A 17,950-nucleotide genomic window follows, 5' to 3' on the forward strand; every position below is an offset into this window, starting at 1 on the left:
ATTTGATTGATATTAACTACACTAATTATTGATAAAAAGAACATGCTCCTCTAATTAGCCTAATGGGGTATTTATAGTGAAAATTAGGGACGATGCATTAGGGTTAACTAAGGGCTAAACTAGTAATTACACTTTTTAAGTTGAGCAAGGAGGACCCGGTATTTTCTGAGAGAAGGGCTTCTCTTTTCGTAGCTTGAAGAATGAAATCCGTGCTGTGCAGGAATCCGTGCGGATTAGAGTCGGGACGGCCGGATTTGGGCTGTGCAATCCGAGCGGATTCAGGAGAGGGACGCTCGGATTGTTGAGGGGGAATCCGAGCGGATTCCAAGGAGGGACGCTCGGATTGTCTTTGGCCGGACGGGCGGATTGTCCGCAATCCGTTCGGATTGTTGGTCAGCGTCAATTCTTCTTCTTTTCTTCCCTTTTCTTCATAAATTCCTTGGGGACTTCCTTGGGGACGCAAGGATCCTTTCTCAACATTGTTCTTCTACTATGATATGTACAAAGGCCTTCTAGTCTTGTCTCTTCTTGATGCTTGGTCATTGAATACAATCAATTTAGCCTCGTTTTGCCATGAAAATGCAAGATTCTTACTCCTTTCCTACTAAGGGATCAAAATCTCAAAGAATATGCAAAACAAAGAACTAAAGATAAGAAATGACCCAAATAGGCACTAAAAAGCATGGGAACAAGGCTAATTCGGGGGCTAAATATGCGCTAATTATGGTCACATCAAATATCCCCAAACCGAACCTTTGCTCGTCCCGAGTAAAGAGGTGACAAAGACTAGGACCAAAACTAACCTATCCTAATAATAATAGCCGATATGAGACAATTAGCGGGTCTCACTCCGCCCCTTCAACTCACAACAAGACAACCATGAGGTAGGATGCCTTCTTGCAAGGCAAGGTGGGCCTTGCCAAAATGGCGACACATCCAAACATTAAAGCACATAAAATCAAGTAATGGATGCATCTATAAAAGAATAGCCACTTTCCTCATCTAAGTGGCGGAAATTATCTACAAGGGAAGCAATTCAAGGGTACACAATCCTTCATAGATGCAATTTGTTCAAACTACGAAGCCTAGAAGGATACCAATAAATCACCTCCAAGTTGTGTCAAGCTAGGGTACCTTTGTCCTCAATCGTTAAATGCTTTTGTCAAGAGTAGACTCCCTATGGTGTTAGAAACACTGGAGGATCGCGGAATTCCCCCTCTTGCCTAGACAAGAAGAAGGGTCGTCCCCTTTCTACCATGCACAAAAATGGATACGATGGATAAAGGGATCAATAGATATTTGAGTTTCATTTTGGGAGTTTGCTTTTGTTTTTGTTTTTCCCCCCAATTTCATGTGACATTTGACATTTGAGAACACTTTCTTTTTGCCATTTCTTTTTGATTTTTGGCATTTCAATACTTGACAACTTTTTGCATTTTCTTTTGATCATTTTCAAAGTCACCCCAATTAGTAACGAGGGTGCCTTGTTTTTGAAGCTTTTGGAGTCTATTTTTGCTCCTCTTTTCATTTGATGCAATTTTGCAAACTTTCTTTCACTTTTCATTTCATTGAACTCAAATTGATTTCTTTTTTGTGCCCATTCCCTTTTGTTGACAAAAATATGGTAGAACATGGATGATGGATGTATGCATGGTTTCAAGGGTCACCTTGGAATAAACGGTAGCCAAGGAGTTATCACACCACAAGGTACTCTTGACTAGGCCTTAATCCATGGGTCAAAGGATACTAGCATGACACATCCTAGGGTGTTTTACAAGTATTCTAACAAGCAAAGTCTTAAGAATAAAAAGCATCTACTAGGGCCTATATACACTTGTCAAGCTTCCCAAGTAGACGGTTTCGCAAAATTTTTCTAACATGCAAACTACATGCCATGATGCAACTAGCATTTAAACATCCTAATGCAAATGATTCTACCAACTAATATGCCATATAATCTAAGTGCAAGTCCTAAGTTCACATTGTTATACCGCATCAATCAAAATAAAGCCACATAGTCATTAACATAAAGAGGAAAAAGGAGATTGGAAAGATCATACCATGCGGTCTTCAATATCCTCATGTCTCGGATGTGGCGTAGTCAATCAAAGTGAACAAGGATAAAACAAACACAATATATACAAGACAATATATACAAAGGAAATGAACTTGTTTTTGGATTTTCAATTTTCAAATTTTTATGATTTTTGAAATTTTTCAATTTTTATGGGTTTTTGAATAAAAGTTAAGTGTTAGAATTCTCATCCCCACACTAATATGGGCATTGTCCTCAATGGCCAAAATGATGGAAATTATGCAAAGATGATGCATGATTTCTATACTAAATGCAATTCTACACTAAGCTATACTACATGATGCATGGTTTTTGTTATGACGGAGAGGATAATTTAGATTACCTCCCGTTGTGTATGCATCAACTTCCCCAAACCAAATGAGACACTATTGCTAATGTTCAAGGATGGGTATAGTTCATGCACACACTATGATATGCATGAGATTAGTTTTGTCATTTTGGATTTTACAAATGGGAACAATAAAGAACACCTCAATGGTACCGAGGTGTGAGTCCTTTGATGTTGCTAGGACTAAACCAACAATGATCAAAATGAAATAAAATGCAAAGAGATATAGACAAACCATGGGAGTGTAGGAGTCTCCAATGCTTGCTAGTCCTCCATCATGCTATCATCATCACCACTTCCCTCATGAGAAGTGGTCACATTGCCACTTTCCTTGGCACTTTCTTCTTCACTTTCTTCCTCATCTTGTTCATCATCATCTTCACCATCTCTTTCTCCATCTCCACTTGCTTCTTCCTCAATATTATCATCAATTTCTTCACCATTTCCAACAACCTCATTGTCTTCCACCACGTCCCTAGATGCACCCGGAAACAAGGCTTCTTTATCCGCCCAACTAGGCAAAGGACAAGATGGATCAAGGAGTCCTTGCCTAGCTAAATGTAGGAGGGGAGGATATTGAGCCAAATATGCATTCTTCCGATCTTCATAAGCTTGCTTGTGCATGGCTTGCATAAGAAGAGTGACATAGTCTTTCCCAATTTCAACTCCTTCCGGTTTGAACTCTTCATACACAAAGGGGTAAGGCGGTATAACAATGGAAGAGGAGGGGGTTTCATGATCACCCTTTTGTTGTTGAATGATGTACTCGGCTTCTTCGGATTGGGGAAGTAGATAGTTGGTCCGGTGGACACTTAGACGACAAATCTTCGCGGGTAAAGTGAATGATCGAGCCTCACTAGTAAGCCATCCACACTTGGTGTCAAGGGGGTTTTGAGCAACCCACTTGAACTTGTTAATCATGATAGGCATATCAATAAGATGGCCACCTTCCTTTGCCTTGTACTTGCTATCCTTATTGAAATTAGGATCAAAGTGCTTGGCTAGGACCGTGACTAGGCCGCCATTAACAATAACGGTTGTACCCTTCTTCCCACTATCAACATGGAGCCATTTATCAACCAATAGCCTCAAAGAATTGAAAGGCTTGGTATGGATTCTTCCGACATTCAAAGCCGATTCAAGGAGAATAAAATCAAGTCTTGTAAAATGATTGGTGTCTTTCCTAGCAATTATGGTATTTCCCACAACTTTGTGCCATACTCTTATGCCCGGATGATGGACCAAAAGAGCACGACAAGCATGAAAATCATCAAATTTCTTTCCGGAGATTGCCTCCCAAAGAGGCTCGGGGTCATACTTTCCATAATGCTTAAGATATCTCGATTCATCGCTAAGACCCAAAATTTCACCTAATTCCTTAAAGGTAATGCGTCTACTAATGTTAGCTAGACGAAACTCAAGATTTTCCCTATCCTCAACTTTGGTGACTTTTAAAGAACTTAAGAATTCCAAGACAAGGGAAGGGTATGTCAATTCCTTTGTTTCAAACAATTTCTTCAAACCCATGGCATTGAAAAAGGCTTTTGTTTGTTCAAGAACACCCAATTTCTCCAAAGCATCTTTACATATGAATTTGGTGGATTGAATTGATTTCATAGCAAACTTGGCAAATGTCTTTCTATGGGTATCGGAAATAAAAGTTACCTCCGGATAATGCAAGAGTTGATCGATTACCGGAGTAGAAGGTGATGCTCCCATAGAAGTTTGTTGTTGTTGTTGCACTTCCAAGTTTGGTGTTGATACCACCATTGCCAAAGCTTTCTTTGTTTGGAGAGCTTTTTGCCTTTGAGAGAGAGCCTTTGCCTTTGGTGCCTTTGTTGCTCCCTTTGTCCTTGCCATTTGATGAACTAACCAAGAAAAGAATCAAAAATCTTCAATTTGTAGAATGCCCAAATCGATTTGAAGGTGAAAGGCTTTGCCTTTATGAAAACAAAAATCGACTCAAAGGTTGAAGATTTTGTTCTTTGGTTTTGATTTTTATTGAAGATGGAGTTATTGATTTGTTGTTTGAAGGATGGTTTGATTTGATTTTGGTGGATTTTGTTGAGGGTTTTTGTTTTTTGTGATGGAGAGGATGAGGGTTTTGATGTTTAGGGTAGTGTTTATGAATGAATGAATGAAGGAATAAAGGTGGGAGGGTATTTAAAGAAGTCGAAATTTTCGAAAACGCAGGGGCAATCCGTGCGGATTAGGCCCAATCCGTGCGGATTCTCGCAGCCTTCAAAATTTTCAGAAGCTCGCCTAAAGACGGGCGGATTTTGGGGAATCCGCTCGGATTCTTCTGTGATGGGACGGGCGGATTTGCTTCAGGACGGACGGATTTCAGTCCAGAGAAATTTCTTTGTTTTCTTCAGCTGCAAAGACGGGCGTCTTCTTCACAAGACGGACGGATTTCATGAGACGGGCGTCTTTCCAGAAATCCGCTCGGATTCTTCAACAGTCAAGAAATTTTCAATTTCAGCTCAGCTCAGGACGGGCGTCTTTTGGTCAGGACGCTCGGATTGTTGAAGACGGGCGGATTTGGTACAATCCGCTCGGATTCTGGTCCTTTGTACCCGGATTCATTCCATTCGTGCACAATGCATTTCCCTTTACCATTCTTCCATTCTTCTTCATTTCTTGTGTTCTTCATTGTGGGGTACTACTAAGGCATGAATAGCCTAGGCAATTCCCATCCCCACACTAAGGTAAAGCACTACACATCAATTGAAATCGTTAGTCCCTCCCTCACTTCTCTCTTACATGACAATTATTTTGATCAAAGTAAATAAAAATCCAAAAATGACAAAAAATGCAATACAAGAATTGAAATGTAAGTTAGGGAGTTAGAAATATTTACAAGTGGTGGTTTAGGGAGGACTCCACCAAACTCTCATTCTTGATGAGATGTCAAGGGGGCATGTTCAAGGTGTTGTTGATGTTGCTCAACACCTTGAAGAAGTAATCAAAAGCTTGTTCATTATTGTGGTAGAGGTCCTCAATTGACCGTGGCTCTTGTTGTTGATCATGATCGATGGCATGCCCAATGTAGGGATTAAAAATCCCTTCAAACTCGTCGTCCCAAAGACCACAAACTTCATTGAGTTGATCATTGAAAATCTCTTGCTTAGATGGAGACAACTCTCCCAATTTCTTCTCTTGGCCAATGAGGCCATCCTCTTCTTCCTTGGTTGATTTTGATGAGCTTTGCAAGCTCTCCTTGTCACAATTCACTTGCTCTTTGAATGGAGCATCTTCAATTTTCTTCCTCCATTGGAGTTCCGATTTCTTCCTTTCATCTTTTCGGCTATAATGATCAATCATGAAACATGGCTCATGTAAACAAGGAGCTCTCATGGTTTTGTCAAGATTAAAAGTTATGCTTTCATCTCCCACTTCTAGAGTGAGCTCTCCATGTTTCACATCAATCACCGCATCCGCGGTGTGTAGGAAAGGTCTTCCTAAGATGATTAGAATGTTGGAATCTTCCTCCATATCAACAATGACAAAGTCCACCGGGATGAAAAACTTCCCAATTCGCACAGGGACATCTTCCCATATCCCTAATGGTGTCTTCGTCGATCTATCGGCCATTTGGAGTGTGATATTGGTGCATTTAAGCTCTCCCATTCCCAACCTTTTACTCACCGAGTATGGCATGACACTCACACTAGCCCCTAGATCACATAAGGCTTTGTTGATCGTCGTGTCGCCAATGGTACACGGTATTGAGAAGCTTCCCGGATCCTTTAACTTTGGAGGTGAACTCCCTTGAAGTATTGCACTACTCACCTTAGTGAAGGCGATAGTCTCAAGTTTCCGGATCGACTTCTTCTTTGTGAGGATATCTTTCATGTATTTTGCATAGGCCGGTACGTGATTGATTAATTCCGTGAAAGGAATTGAGACTTCTAAGTTCTTCACAATGTCCATGAACTTTCCAAGTTGATCATCAAATTTGGGCTTGGCTTGACGACTTGGAAAAGGAAGTCTAATCACAATGGGCTCCTTCTCTTTGGCCTTGTCTTCATTTTTCTTTGAACTTTCTTCTTTTGATGATTCCCCTTCTTTGGGGCTTTGCACAATTTCTTCCTTTTCACTAGCTTCCACAACTTCATTCTCAACTTGCTCCTTCGGTGCTTCATATCTTGTACCACTTCTCAAGTGAATGGCACTAACCGTTTCATGTCTAGGGGGATTACTTTGAGGTGGTAATTGCCGCTTTTGTCTTTGTGAGCTTGAAGATGCTAGTTGAGTCAATTGTGTTTCCAACATCTTGGTGTGAGCTAGAATGTTGTTGATGGTGGTGTCTTTTGCTTGGCTATCTTTTTGCATTTGAGTGAAAAATTCTTGTTGATTCTTTTGCATTTGGAGGACCGCTTTTTGGACATCAAAACCTTGGTCATTTTGGTGATTGTATGGATTTTGATTTTGGTAACCTTGGTTTTGATTGTAAAAGGGTCTTTGATTTTGGTTTCTCATGGGTGGTGGAGTGTATGTTGTTTGAGGGTTTTGAACATTTTGGCTTTTGTATGAAAGATTTGGATGGAACTTGGTGTTTTCATTGTAAAAATTTGAATAAGGGGTACCACTTTTGTAAGCTTGGAAAGCATTAACTTGTTCGGTTGTTCCCCTACACTCACTTGGGTCATGACCCAAAGTTCCACAATTCTCACATATCCCACTTGGGATTGATGAGGATGCCGTCATGGCATTGACATGATGCTTTGATGATTTTGAGTTTTCCTCAAGTCTAGCCATAGCTTGTTCAAACTTCAAGTTGATTGTGTCAATGTGAGCACTAAGTTGAGCACCCAATTGAGTAACGGAGTCCACTTCATGCTTTCCTCCTCTAGTAGCCTTGCGAGGTCTACTATATTGTGAATTATGGACCGCCATTTCCTCAATCTTGTTCCATGTTTGATTGTCATCAACTTCGGTGAACATTCCATTTGATCCCATATTGAGAATGTTCCTTGAATCTTCATATAAACCGTTCCAAAATTGTTGTACCAAAAACCATTCGCTAAGTCCATGGTGAGGACATGAGCGACAAATACCTTTGAACCGCTCCCAAGCTTCATACAAAGATTCTTCATCCCTTTGCTTAAAACCCGTAATTTGAGCTCTTAGCATGTTAGTCTTTTCCGGTGGGTAGAATTTTTTGTAGAAAGCTAGAGCCAACTTCTTCCAAGAATCTATTCCAAGGGTGGCCTTATCAAGGCCCTTCAACCATTGCTTTGCGGTGCCGATTAACGAAAAAGGAAATAAGACCCATCTAATTTGGTCTTGAGTCACGCCCGTTTGAGAGATAGCATCACAATAATCGCAAAAGGTTTCCATATGAGAATGAGGGTCCTCACTAGGCATTCCCCCGAATTGGCTCCTCTCAACTAGTTGGATGAAGGCGGACTTGGCAATAAAATTACCGGTGAGATGTTGCGGTGTAGGAGTACTATTTGGTAGATTCTCCTCGGTGGGTATAGAGTGTGACGAGAATTTAGGCATTGTAGGTGGATTTTGTGGGATATTGTGTAATGGGTTTTCTTCTCCTTCTATTGCGAAAGGATTGACAAACTCACTAGTGGGTTGAACAATTTCACCAACACCTCTCAAATTCCTCCTAACAAGTCTCCTATTATTCGTCAAGGTTCTTTCGATTTCACGGTCAAAAGGTAACAAATCACTTTGTAACCTTCTAGACATGCAAAATATCAAACAACTCAAAAACAATTAGAACAAACCTTGAGGAGTTTTTACTTCCCCAAGGTGAAAAAGACACAACTAATAACAATAAAAGAAATCTTAAATCAATTAAACACCGTCCCCAAGAACGGCGCCATTTTTGATCGAGGCCATTTCGTGTTCACAATTAAGTATATGTGGTCGTTGGTCAATGGTCGATACAAAACACAATTTATACTTCACAAACAACTCTACAATTAGTAAAGAGGCAAGTAAAGGTCGGATCCCAAGGGACGGGTATTGAAATGAGAATTCTATTGTAACTAGTAGTGTCTAGGGGGGTGTCACAAATTGGGTTGATGTAGAAGGTTACTAAACTAGAATAACAATGAAAATAAACAAGCAAGATAAATAAAAAGGGGTGTAAACAATTGATTAAAAGCACTAGGGTGTCATGGGGTCATAGGGGAATCATGGGATATGATCATACAAACATGTTCTCAAATTATAAGCAAGCAATTATTGTTGTGATGGATTGAGTTGGGTTATATCTTACAATCCTAGGAAAGTTTGGGCCTTGAGCGAATCGATTAGATTGTACAACACCTACAAGTCGACTTAATCTTTCCTACTCAACACATGCATGGTCTAACAAGACTCGAGTTGGGTTATGTCTTACAAGTCTCATTGAAAAGATAGAAGATGATAGTAAATGCAAGGATTCATAGGCTTAGCATTTCATCAAATATAACATGTGCATGTATTAAGATCAAAACAAGCAAGCAAATAAGATATGAAAGCATATTGATTTAAGCATGAATCATTCCCCATGTTGGTTTCCCCTAATCACCCATTAAACCCTAGCTAAGAGACTACTCACTCATTATCATGTTGATCATGCTAGCAAGGTTGTCAATCATACCAACAATATGAAACATGATGAATAAATGAAAGTAATTAACAATAATTAAAAAGGGATTAAGAGATTATACCTACTAATGATTCCAATAATAAAGCAAGAATAATAGAAGTACTTGAATCCTAGATTGAGAGGTTGTCAATCTCCCAATAATAACCCAAATATTCTTCAATTACCCAAAATAAAGGAAGAACAAGAGAGAGATTAAAGAACTAAAACTTGGATTAAAACTTGATTAATACTTGATTACAATATTGAAGAGAGATTTGATTGATATTAACTATACTAATTATTGATAAAAAGAACATGCTCCTCTAATTAGCCTAATGGGGTATTTATAGTGAAAATTAGGGAGGATGCATTAGGGTTAACTAAGGGCTAAACTAGTAATTACACTTTTTAAGTTGAGCAAGGAGGACCCGGTATTTTCTGAGAGAAGGGCTTCTCTTTTCGTAGCTTGAAGAATGAAATCCGTCTTTGTCTGCAAGGTGAACGTGCGGATTAGAGTCGGGACGGCCGGATTTGGGCTGTGCAATCCGAGCGGATTCGGGAGAGGGACGCTCGGATTGTTGAGGGGGAATCCGAGCGGATTCCAAGGAGGGACGCTCGGATTGTGCTGGCTGGACGGGCGGATTGTCTGCAATCCGTTCGGATTGTTGGTCAGCGTCAATTCTTCTTCTTTTCTTCCCTTTTCTTCATAAATTCCTTGGGGACTTCCTTGGGGACGCAAGGATCCTTTCTCAACATTGTTCTTCTACTATGATATGTACAAAGGCCTTCTAGTCTTGTCTCTTCTTGATGCTTGGTCATTGAATACAATCAATTTAGCCTCGTTTTGCCATGAAAATGCAAGATTCTTACTCCTTTCCTACCAAGGGATCAAAATCTCAAAGAATATGCAAAACAAAGAACTAAAGATAAGAAATGACCCAAATAGGCACTAAAAAGCATGGGAACAAGGCTAATTCGGGGGCTAAATATGCGCTAATTATGGTCACATCAATCTGTCTTATTTTTGTTACTTTAATTTTAAACTCTTTCACTTTCTTTCTTTTCTCCAAATTTCCGTCTGGAGTGTGTTTTTGACGTTAATCAGTTAATCCATTGTAATTTATTGTTATTTTAATTATCGCTATTTATTTATCATATTTATTATGTATGGTTTATTTATTTGTTTCTCACATGTAAATTAATTTAACTTCCAATTTCGACCACATTGTTTGCTAATTACTTGTTCACCGACTTAGTTTAATTCACATGCTAGGATTAATATATTATTTGTTGCATTGTATACATATAATCGGAGACATATCAAGTACGAACGATTTCCCCAATCATTAGTATAGGCCGCTATCGAGGCGGGCGGGATTAGGTGTTCAGTAAAAGGAGTTCTTAATACGTACCCTCACCACTTACTCCAGATCTCTGTGAACATCCGCGTTCATTAGCATCCACGAGAGTCATTCTAGACATAGAATGCTAAGGGTAACGAGCTCTTAGTGTTCATGTCACTAATTTGTGTCTTGACATGACACGAGGTATTCGAAGGGTTCCAATTTCCCATAAAAATTGGTGGCGACTCCACAAATGCAACTCTCGTTCCAAGCGCCCCCGTGACCCGTGTCCACAGTTTGGCGACTCCGTTGGGGATATACACTTATATGTTACCCAGGGTGAAACTTGAACGAGGTTAGAGAATAGTTTATAGGAGAAAGTTGTCGGTGTTCATTACTCGACCTTCTTAGGTCGTTTTATTCGGCCTTCCTAGGCCCAACCCAACCCAATCTATTCGACCAATCGTCCCGTCTGGACGATCCAAATTCTTATCTGTGCCTAAGGATAGATAGTTATTGATGTCAACCATACCGTGGTACATACTCTTGTTTGTATCAAGGGCTTTCACTACTCAAGGAAATGGACTAGGAACCAACCTTAATCATGTTTGGCACGGACCTCTCCATAGACCAGGGTTTGATTGCTTGGTATGGCAACCCACCTTTTAAGCCAAAACCCTTTTAAATGCACTCATCATACCGTTATAATGCATGTATGATTGCTTGTATCGTATGTGATCACCATTTTATAAATAAAACCATGATGAAATTTCTGTAAAATAAAACCCTTTAAAAAATGTAAATATTTCGAAAGTGGCCTAAAATACCGCAAAATGTGTCGAAACTCTGTCCAAATGTCCAGTCAAACTTCGGGCCTCAAAACCCATTTCAAAAGAAAAAACCTCACCACGAGTCAGCACTCCTACAACTACACTACAGTTGCCAAGGACAAACATTTCAAACTTTGTCATTTTCAAACCTCACTTAACACAGTGGCACACTCCCACTTCACAAGTTGAGTCTTTTTTTGAGTAAGTATGCTAAAATGGTTGATCATGTTTTGATTCGTCATCGATCTCTTATCCCCAGTTTCCAAGATGCCTGGAACTACTCATTCAAGTGTTAATGGACAACCCCAAAATAGTAATGATCTAATCCTAGCCGCGCTCGCCCGTCTCCAAACAAGCCAAGACCAAGCTTATGCTCTCCTCAATGCTATTGAAGGCCGAATTATTGCTGTAGAAACTAGGCTTTCTCCTGCAGAGAATGATGTTCCTGAAATGAGCGTGCACGATAACCTTCCACCCTTTGTGGGACAACAAGAAGTCAACCCTCCACTAGGTCCGACTGAAGCTGAAAAACGACTCCAATACTTGGAGGAACAAGTAATGTACCTTAAGGGAGATGACATCAATAGGGAGAACAATCGCAAGTATGAGGCGGTAAATGCTCAACTGCCTTCCAACTTCAACATGACCGACATTCCAAAATTCAAGGTGTAACGCCCCGTAATTTCGAACCATTATTATTTTGCGGAAGTAATTTATTAATCAAGTAAAATTTGATATTAATGTATTTGAAGTAATAATAATTCAAAGAAATATAATTTTATTATATTTTGAAGAAAAGTATTTATTTTGATAGTTTTGTGATGTTTAAAAATAGTTTTAACCGTGTAAAAATCTTTTAATTCGAAATAAGGGCATATCGGGGAAAAATGACAACTCTTTTGAAAATTGGGTAAACGATTTTGGAAATGGGTCGTATGAGTATTCAATTTTCTTGTAATCTCGTGTTTAAGAACTTTGGTCTTGTCGGAATTTGCGTTTGACAAGCGGTTCTAATTATTATCGAAACGAGTCAAAACCGACTCGTAAAATCCCGACTTAAACCCGCTCCCTTCCTTTCCTTTCTTCCTTTCACGTGGCACACCCCCTTCCCCTTCCTTTTTTCTGATTTTTCTTCCCTATCTTCATCTTCCTCTTACATTCTTATCATTCCATCACCATAAACACCATTTTATCATCTTTCTAAGCTAAAATCACCATAATTTCCTCATTTCTTATCGGATTTTCACATAATTTATATTTCCGGAATCCTCTCGTCGAGATCTACCTCCTGGTATATTTTAATTTCAGTTTTCTTGAAGTTGTTTTAAGACGAGTTTTGGTATAATTTCGGTATTTTATACTTATTATTGTGTTTTTATTGTTTAATTAGGTGAAGAATTGGAGGACGAGTTTGGGGACTCGTATATTGTCGAAGATAGCGGCTAGTTGCTTGTTAGGGTTTGGTTTTTAAGGTGCTAATTGCTCATTTTCTAGCTTAAGGTAACATATTTCGAGTTACTCGACGAATAATCGTCACATTCTTTGCTTTTTGTATGTTTTTGTGATTTTTGTTTGAGTAGTAAATTTTCACATGATAAAATGGGTTGCATGCATGTCTAATGCTTGTCTTTTGTTAGTTTAAGTTAACCATTTGTATATTATAGTTTAGAAGAAATTTGGATGAGTAATTATTTGATGGGACAAATCCGCGGGTTGGCTGGAACGTGTCAGTACCGGACCGAGACATTTTCCAATGTTTCCAAAAATATGACAGATTGAACGACGTCGAAAAATTAGGTGGTTTAGCCACTTGAATCACTCAATTCGGAGTCCGTATGAGTATTTGGCGTCGTTTTACCGAAAAATTTATAGAAAAGTTACTGTTCACAGACCCGCGGTACTGTTCACAGCTGTGTAACAGGCCCGTGACGGGCCGCGGCAGGCCCGTGCTTGGCCCGGGTTGGTTCATCGCTTGTTTCGCGGTTTTTCATGCTTTGTTCATCGTTTTAGGTTCATTAATGTTATAGTTAGTATAAGTTACATATGAGTACACTTTTGCATTGAATCATATTAGTAGTAAAAATTACGTTAATGGTAAAAATTATGTTTATATTGGTAGTTATCACATGTTAGGATAGATTATAAAATGAAATTGTAATGAATAGGCTCAAAATGAATTTTATAGTGATAATTGTAATGTTTTGTTGATTGTGCCGAAAACTGAGCCTTAGTCCCTTTGACTGATTCGATGTCAGTCAATTGAGTGATTGGTCACCGCAATTTAACCCGCACTGCCGCAGGTGGGGTTGCGGGTAAAAATTCGGTTGGATGAAATTTTATATGAATTGGATAATCGGCCTTTTTCTTGTTTTAGGCCATTTATCAAGTTTTTAGTTCACATGTATAGTTGGTTGAATTTAATAGTTTCTTATATTGTAGAAACGGCCCTAGATTCCCTGAAGCCTTTAATATTGTTAATATTGCTAGAAATGGTATTGGTATAAAATACTTTCTTGCAGGTTGTTGTGTTTGTCATAGATAGGTCTTTATAGTCTCTGACGAGTATATGTTCACTGCTTAATAGCCTTTGTGTTCCTGACTAGTGGATTTATATCCAAGTTGGGGCATGACCTCGTTACTTATTTTGATAGTAAGTGGTCAGCTTAAGTACTAGCCAACCCTTTGGTGGACTCCTTAGGGTACTCACTTTGTTTTAGAAAAATTGTGGGTCTTGGGTGCGGTGGTGTGTATCCGCATGTCTAGGTCTGCGCAGATTTTAGGCTAGGGTTGTGTTGTGTCTTGGCCATGTTTTATTAATATTAACCGCAGAGCCAAGATACCGGTTCGATTACCTTCTCTACCTCGTGGTATAGACTCGAGTTCTGAGTGACTATTGACGGTGCTAAGAACTTATGCCTGTCTTTGATATATTGCCCTTTCTTGTATGGTGACTTTATGAAGCGTAATAGGTGAGAGATGTAAGCCATTCTGATTGATAAAGTTTGGATTACTACTTGTTATATGTTTCACATGATAGTTTAAATTGGTCAGTTTAGTATTCATATGTTAGAATACTTGGAAATTAGATTATTTATCATGTTGTTTACATGTTACACTACATGTTACATTAAATTTGACGTTTCGTGGCTGGGAGGACTCGAAGTTACTCCCCACTGAATTGTGGCTTTCGTGTTTGTATAAAATGCGATTGACAGGTTGAAGATTTAGATGGGGTCACACACGAGCTAGTGAGCATAAGGAACCTTGGACCTAGTTTGGCTATTTTTGTAGTAAACCTTTTAAATCTTACAGGTTTTGTCTAGTTGAACCAATTACAAACATATCCTGTCAGTTTTTCTGTAGAATTTACGCGTTTAATTATCGCTAATTTTTAAGGGTGTCACAGTTGGTATCAGAGCTTGTTGCTCCCGACGCACGTTTGTGCACCCCACTTAAAATCATTTGACCTTTAAATAATAACCTTGAGAGATGGGTAGGATGGGTAGAGTTAGGATTTTATGTGGTAGTCTGTTTGTGATTGCTAATTGTTAGGTTTGTTGATTGTTAGTTATTAAATTTGGTGCCGTTAAAGATTGGTTATGCCAAATGAAGAGTGCTTCCACTTTCTCGATATTTCTTTCCGTATTCAGTGTATCTTACCTTAATCTTCCAATTTCGTTGTTCATTCGTCTTTCAAATTCCTCTTATCTCGCCTTGGTAACTACTCTTCAATTCTTTCTCCTGATTCATCCTTGGTTCGTTTTCTCCTTATAACAAAAGTCCATGTGGACACCTTCCTTTTATTCCGCAGGATAGTCCCCATGTTCAAGAGAACCCGGTTTTGAGAGAATGTAACATTGGAGGGCGTGAACGAGTTGAGAAATTGATTGTTTAAGGTTTGAGTTGTATAGGAGAATATAACTTGGGATCCTTTGGTTAGTCTTGTTAGTTGTGCTTGATATGGGAGCCTAGTGAGTTGAGAAACACCTTGGGATTTATGACTATTGAGAGCTTGTTTGTTATAGATGATTGAGCATGGGTACTACCTTAGTACATAAGATGGAATGAACCTGAGCTACTTCATTTGAGAGTCTCAATGTTTCTTGTGGAAAAATTAAGGAATGATAGTTAGCCCTAATCCTTGTAGGCCTTGAAAGGAATACAATAGGACATTGACGTTGCTTAATGGATTGGTATCGTACTTTGGAATTAGTTAGTTTGTTAAACCTTTTGAGTTGACCAAATCTAGTATAGTGTAGCCCTTGTTGACCTTTCGAAATTTGAGAACACGTGGTTGACCTTATTCATCATATCTGGATTTGGGAATTTTGGTGGAATGTTGTTCGATGTAGTTCGTGAGTTCAAGGATGTGATTCTAATTTATGGTATCGGAGACTAGAAGTATTAAGTGGTGAGATGATGGAGTAGACAAGCTATGGTACTTGGGGATGACATAGTAAGTGAAGTTCAATGACGAGAATTGTAAAGGAGATACTTTGGGGCTTGGGTGGTAACAAATGAATTTGGGTGGTGAATTGATTTTGGCTCTTGGAACCAATTGAGTTTAGGAAAACCTACCATTGTTAGTCCTATGATTTGGTAGACTTTTGAGGCTTTGTTGAGCACCTTAGTGATGTAACCGTATCATTTTGATCATAAGCTTTGATGAGTGTTTGGTAAGCGGTAACCCTTTCATTATGCCGCTTCTGTTCTCCTTCCCTTCTCTTTAACGTTTGTTGAACCCTGTTTTTATGCCAAAGTTTACGTATCTTCTTCTTGCCCTAGATATCTTCTTAACTCGAATACCTCTTATTTTTGTCAACCGTTATCTTTACGGTCTGACTCCTTAGTTTCCTAACTTGTCAGGTTCATGCACCCTTTGAAAATATTTTACCGTTTCTCTATCCCGTTATTACTCCTTATCTCCTTAGTATAGTTGGTACCCTGTTGACCATGTTTACAGAGTTAGTGAGATGTGATTTGAGGATATAGAATTGACTAAGTAGCCGAGTTTGGATTTGGCTTCCATAATCACTTTGGATATGAGGGTTTGATAATGTATATGTTATCATGTGGGAAATGTTAAATGTGGGATTATTTGTTGGTTTTAGTGAGTGATATTGATTACTACTTGAAGTATGTTATGAGAGTGAGAGTAAGCTACTTTGTTGGGAAGTCTTAGCACTTGTTTTGGTAACTAGAAAGGGTAATGGTTTGGTTGACACCAATTGTTAGGTTAAAGAACATAGTTTCACTTATGGTTTTAGGAACTTTGAGGTGATAAAGTATTGTTACAATTAAGACCTTGTTCCTTGGGAATTTGATGGTAAGTAAGTTTTAGGATGTCAAATTTGAATGAATATTCCTTGAGATGTTGATGACCATAATGGTTTGGTGATGTGATTTGGTATTTTAGTTGACTCTTGAGAGTTCTTGAGTTGAGAGAGACTTAGTGTTGAGAAGAATTTGTTAACCCTATAGATTTATAGACCTTGAGGTCGCATTGAGTACTTGAGATGATGGGATGATGTTGTAGCTGAGTGTAGATCCGCTTTTGGCAATCCTTAATAAGCAAAAGGATAGAAAACTTGAGATCCTATTGATTTTTCAGAGTTTGGGGTTGGTATGTTACTACCTTGTTTTGAAATGAGAATCTTGTGGAATATTTGAGGAACTTTCTCTTGGAGTTTATATCTTGGTATTGGGATTCTTGACTGAAGGTTTACTTTTTGAGGAAACCATAGTTGACACTAGTTGGATACGAATATAGCTTTGTTGGAAGCCTTGACCTTAGGCTTGTGGAAGTTGTTTCTGGATGTTTGAGGATTTGGAACGATGAGATCACACTTATAGTGGAATACCTTGTTTCAGGGAATAGATTAGGATGAGGTAACATAAGCAATTGAGGAAACCCTTGGGAGTGATGTGGTTATGAGTTTTGTTGTTAGGAAGTTTTTGGAACCGTTTTGGGTGTGGTTGTAGTTTGTGATAAAAGTGTCTGGCATTTCCTTGTTGTCTAATTTTCCTTCTTCCTTGATCATGAGCGTTACCGCTCATACCTCTTTTCCTTACTTCATCATACTCCTCTCATAAGTTTGATGTTGGTAACCTATGAAACTCCATCTTTGACACCCATTTAGGTTCGACTTCAATTCTTACCTCATGAAATTCACACAGCTCTTTTGATTATTATTCTTATTATAGAACTTTAAACTAAAATTTTGAAAATGCTTTTATGATTTTTAATGGTTTTAACATTAATGAGTGTTAAATCTCGTTGTTGGAGACGTCCCAATAATGGGTTTTCTCATTTATTGGTGTAGAAATATTTTTTTTATATCTTGATATGAATGTGGATGTTCTTGTCTGATCAACAAGAGTATCACCGTTTCATTGAAAAGATACCTATATTTTTCTTATGATTATATTATTAAGATGTTGTATATTATAATTTCTCCTTCTAAGTTTCGAGGACGAAACTTTTTAAAAGGAGGGGTGATTGTAACGCCCCGTAATTTCGAACCATTATTATTTTGCGGAAGTAATTTATTAATCAAGTAAAATTTGATATTAATGTATTTGAAGTAATAATAATTCAAAGAAATATAATTTTATTATATTTTGAAGAAAAGTATTTATTTTGATAGTTTTGTGATGTTTAAAAATAGTTTTAACCGTGTAAAAATCTTTTAATTCGAAATAAGGGCATATCGGGGAAAAATGACAACTCTTTTGAAAATTGGGTAAACGATTTTGGAA

The 17,950-nt window shown here is 38.5% G+C and overlaps 1 non-coding gene across 1 annotated transcript; it reads left to right on the forward strand.

Moving 5' to 3' along the window:
* The first annotated feature begins 7,452 nt into the window (after window positions 1-7,452).
* Window positions 7,453-7,559, forward strand: LOC141625948 (small nucleolar RNA R71). Its single transcript, XR_012535688.1, has one exon. It is a non-coding gene; the product is annotated as a small nucleolar RNA R71 (small nucleolar RNA).
* The last annotated feature ends 10,391 nt before the right edge of the window (window positions 7,560-17,950 follow it).

The sequence above is a fragment of the Silene latifolia genome, chromosome X (assembly GCF_048544455.1).
Source record: "Silene latifolia isolate original U9 population chromosome X, ASM4854445v1, whole genome shotgun sequence".
Taxonomy (NCBI): Eukaryota; Viridiplantae; Streptophyta; class Magnoliopsida; order Caryophyllales; family Caryophyllaceae; genus Silene; species Silene latifolia.